The 4727-nt window shown below is 42.5% G+C and overlaps 1 pseudogene; it reads right to left on the minus strand.

Moving 5' to 3' along the window:
- Window positions 1-1042: 1042 nt before the first annotated feature.
- LOC102855902 lies at window positions 1043-4211 on the minus strand (annotated as a pseudogene).
- Window positions 4212-4727: the final 516 nt, after the last annotated feature.

Below are 4727 nucleotides of genomic sequence, written 5' to 3' on the forward strand. Positions count from 1 at the left end.
GCCTCCAAAGAGCAGCCTGGTTTCACCCTCTCCAGTATGGACTTGTTTGTTCTTTTAGCAGTCCATGGTATATTCAACACTCTTATCCAGGATCAAAATCCAAAGGCATTGATTATTTTTCTCTTTTTTTCTTCTTCTTCTGTCTTCCTTAGTCATTATGCAATTTCCTAATGCATAACAAGTAATTGTGAAGACTATGGCCTGGATCAGGGGCACCTTAGTCTCCAGATTGAGTAAAAAATCTGTACGTGAGACATAAATTCTGCCTCAAAAAGTCCACAGATCACAGGAGATATAGACACATTCTATACATTCTATACACAGGAGATATAGACACACAGTAACTGTGGAAGTTCACAGTAGAATGGCACCAAATTACTAGGAGAAGTGATTGATTCTCCCTGGAAAGATTTAAGAAATTACAACAAAGGAGAATTGGAAGTGAGGTCAGTTCTAAAAGCTGTATTGTGTGACTTCCCACTGGTATAATCTTGGAATATCATGTTCCATTAACATCTATTCCAAAGATATGGTCAATGCAGAGTAGAAAAAGGCAAGGAAGAACTTATGGGCCCACGCTCATATATCAAGATCCCACACAGCAATTCTGTTTCCCAAACTTGCTTTAAACCCCAAGAATGGCCACCTGCTGTTTCCAGAGCACAGTTCTCAAGAATGCCACCTTCTGTAAATCATTTAATAAAGTAACCATTAAAATCACACTTTATACTCTCCCTGAGTACATCTGTAATAGTCTAACCAATTCCGGCGCACTTTGATCCCATGCATGGTAGGACAGAAGCTGCTTCATAGAGTTTTTAATGGCTATATTTTGGGAGGAAAATCACCAGTCCTTTCTATTACATTGAAGTGCCTTTTAAAAAAAACCTTATTAACAGTATTTATTTATTTTTCCTCAGTCAAACCCTGAGCCAATCACTTTCCCCAGGCTGCCTGGGGAGTTACAGGGAAAGAAACACATAGGGTAGACAAGACATGGGGAGAGAAAACCAACAAACTATGAGAGGTGGAGATGGCTCCTTCACATGGTGAAGAGGATCAGAAAGGTCACCATCAGGCAAAAGAGCCCCATGGTCTCTGAGAAGGCAAAGCCCAGAATGGCATAGGAGAAGAGCTGCTGCTTCAGAGAAGGATCCCTGGCATAACTAATGATGAGGCTCCCAAACACAGTCCCAATCCCAGCTCCAGAGGCAGCCACTCCAACCGTGGCAGCCCCAGCCCCAATGAACTTGGCTGCTGTGTCAATATCCCTTGAGACAGTGCTGGTTTGGAAGTTGCAACTAGGGACAAATAAAATCAAGGAACGTGGGGCTGTCAAGCAGCTGAAATTCTCATCTCTCAGTGTCTCTGGTTGTTTCAGGACCGCTGCAGACAATGGACGGTTCAGCTGCTGACCAGGGAAGGGGTGGAGACAAACTTGGTGCAGGTATACATTTTCAGGGGATGAGGGCCTGTGGCAGGAAAGCTGCTCCTAGTGCAGAGCTAAAGTGCCTTTTTGATGAACAATTTAGTGCTTAGCTATTTTTACCACCTAGAGATTGCGTAAATATTAGTAGCTATAACTGTCATAATCTTTTCCATGCCAAGTCATATTTTAGGATCTCAATCAGTTGGTGCCTTATGCATGTCCTGGATATCAACAGTTATGGAGAGGTAGTATCCATACCTAGTGGTGTGTTGGGGGATACTGGATGACTGTGGGCACTCCCTGGGAAAACACACAGTATGTTCCCAAGGGATGGATTTCCAAATAAGGCAAGTCTTTAGAGAAAATTTACTTCCTCTATCTCATCCTGTGTTTGTTGTTTGTTACATATCATCAAGTCAGAACTAACTCACAGCTGAATTCCAGTGAGTTTCAAGAGGCTATAGGTCACTTGGGAGGAGACTGCCCATCTTTCTCCTATAAAGCATCTGGTATATTCAAATTTACTGTCTTTGGCTAGCAGAACAATTCCTTACCACTAAGCCACCAGAGCTCCCTCTATCTCAAGCAAAACTTGGTTATTTGTGATTAGAATTTACTCACAGCCAAAAACACTGGACTGATAGATATGATAGATTGATAAAAGAGTGGCATTGCCAATTGTTTCATTTTACTTGGATCCATAATCAAAATCTATGGTAACAGCACTTAAGAAATCAAAAGACACATTCCATTGGGAAAATCTGCTGTAAAAGACCTCTTCAAAGTGATAAAGAACAAAAATGTCATTTTAAAGACTAAGATGTGCCTAATCAAAGCCATGACATTTTCAATTGCTTCCTATTTATTTGAAAGTTGGACGATTAAGGGTGACAGAAGATGCCTTTGAATAACCGTGTTGGAGAAGAGTACTGAAGATCCGATGGTCTGTCAAAAGAACATAGCAGTCTAACTTGGAGTAAATGCAACCAGGATACTTCCTGGAGGCAAGGATGTGCAAGTTTATCTCACATACTTGAAGCGTGTTGCCAAGAGAGGTGAGCCCTTGAAAGAAGACATCATGTTGGGAAAGTTCAGAGAAAGAGAGGAAGACTCTCAGTAAGATGAACTGACACAATGCCTGTAACAATGGGCTCCAATGTGTCAGAGATGATGCAGATGACACAGGACGGGGCAAGTTCAGTCTGTTGTTTATATGGTCATTATGAGCTGTGGTTGACTTGACAGCATATAACAACAAACACTAGCTGTCAGATACAGAGACAAGTCGTGGTTAAAGGAGGTAGTAAAGTAACAGTTCCCAAACAGTAGTTTATGGATAGTTATCAATGAGCTAGAGAAAACATTGCCAGAAGAACTTGTTGCAAATACTTATGTCTATGCTTTCTACCCCTAAACATTCATATCCAGAACTTCTAGGCATCAGTGTCACTATCAGACTTTAACAAGGCTTCACAGAAACTATTTTAATTGTCCTGGAATCCAGATCTCTGAATCTGTGAAGTTACGGTGACCCACTCAGGATATTTGTCCTTAGGTGTCCTTTTTTTTTTAAAGAAGCGATGAGAGCTTTGTTAGCACCCAGTAGAGAGGCCAAAGGGTGAGGTGGCAGGCCAATGGTTGGATGTTGAGCGAAGCAGCAAGGGATATGTGGGCAGGCGAGCATGAGTTAGGCAGGTAGGCAGGCAGCTAGTGGGGGATGGAGTCGCAGGCTGCCCTGTGAGGAGTTTGGCATTCCTCTAGCCACTGCCTCCTGGGGCCTGGGACTGTGGCTTAGTACTCAGCTTAGAACTCAGTGTCCACCACATGGAAAGCTGGCCTGCCTGAGTCAGGCATTGATGAAGACCGAAGGCTGGCCTCCTTTTGTAGCTGGATCTCCTTTTAGTGCAAATATGGAAGTAGTGTCAGGAAGTTTATGGATCCTCTCCCTCAGGCTGAGAAAGAAAGGATGTTTCATGGCATCCTCTGCAGAGATCCGATTGCGACCCTCAAACTGCAGCAGCTTGGAGAGGAGATCGGATCCATCACTCTCAAGTCGGGGGGCATGGTTCAAAAGGGCCTCAGCTCGGTACTTGGGGTAGTTGTATGTTTTGAACTCTTCATTAGATAGGATGCCTGGCCATGTCTTCTCAGTTGGGGTCCCTAGGATGCGGAAGATGAAGTGTAGTTGTTCTTCCACTGGGGAACCGGGGAAGAGGGACCGACCGGTGGTCATCTCATAGAAGATACAGCCTACACCCGACATGTCAATCTGGGTAGAGTAATCTGTGGACCCTAGCAGGATGTCAGGGGGTCGGTACCATAATGTCACCACCTCATTGGAGTAGGTCCTCGTTGGGATCTTAGGTGTCCTTTTGAACTTTGAACCTTAAAGGAAATGGTGTCACATCAGGTCAAATAATAACTAATAAGCAGCTTAGTGGGACTCATTTGGCCTTGGGTATTGAGCTCTTGTGGAGAAATCACTATGTTCAACCAGTTTCAAGAAGCAAAAAATTCAGTCTGGATACTGCTGTGCTTTAGGCTATATGGTAGTTTGTTGTTTTTTTTTTTGTTTTGTTTTGTTTTGTTTATTTTTTTTATATGGTAGTTTTTAATGATTGTACAACAGACTGAGCCTGAAGCCCTACACATGCTGTAAGAAACCAAGACAGAAGACATTTATAATAACTGTGCCCAGATTATGCCTCTAGAACCTATCTTCATTATCCATTCTTCAAAATGTCTTACCTGACACCTTTGTGTTGATGCTGGTTATTGGCATCTACACACAATAGATATATTGTATTACACTAATTGTTAGTTTCTCTGGTAAGTTCTTCTTTGTGACAAGTTTCGAAACCACCAGGCAAGAAATAATTGTGTACAATGAGTAAGGAAGACCAAAGGAGAATTGATGCTTTTAAAATATTTGAAGACGATTGATCATAGAGTAGACTTCCCAAAGAACAAAGAGATTCATCTCGGGAGAAGTATAAGCAGAGAATTTGTTAGTAGAGAGAACAGACAGGCTTCATTTCATATACCTAGTGCAGATCATCAGGAGGACGACATCAAGCTCGTCTTTGGAGAATAACATTATACTTGGTTTAAGGGTAGTGGTGGTGGTGATTGTTAAGTGTCATTGAGTTGAGTACAACTCATATTAACCCTAGGAACAAAAGATCTGAACCTTGCCCTATCCTGTGTCATCCTCTTCATCTCTGACACACTTGAGCCCATTACTGCAATCACTATGTCAATCTATCTCCTGGAAAGTCTTCCTCTCCTGCATAGACCC

The sequence above is a fragment of the Elephantulus edwardii genome, unplaced genomic scaffold (assembly GCF_000299155.1).
Source record: "Elephantulus edwardii isolate Elephantulus edwardi_28Jun2011 unplaced genomic scaffold, EleEdw1.0 scaffold00057, whole genome shotgun sequence".
Classification (NCBI taxonomy): domain Eukaryota; kingdom Metazoa; phylum Chordata; class Mammalia; order Macroscelidea; family Macroscelididae; genus Elephantulus; species Elephantulus edwardii.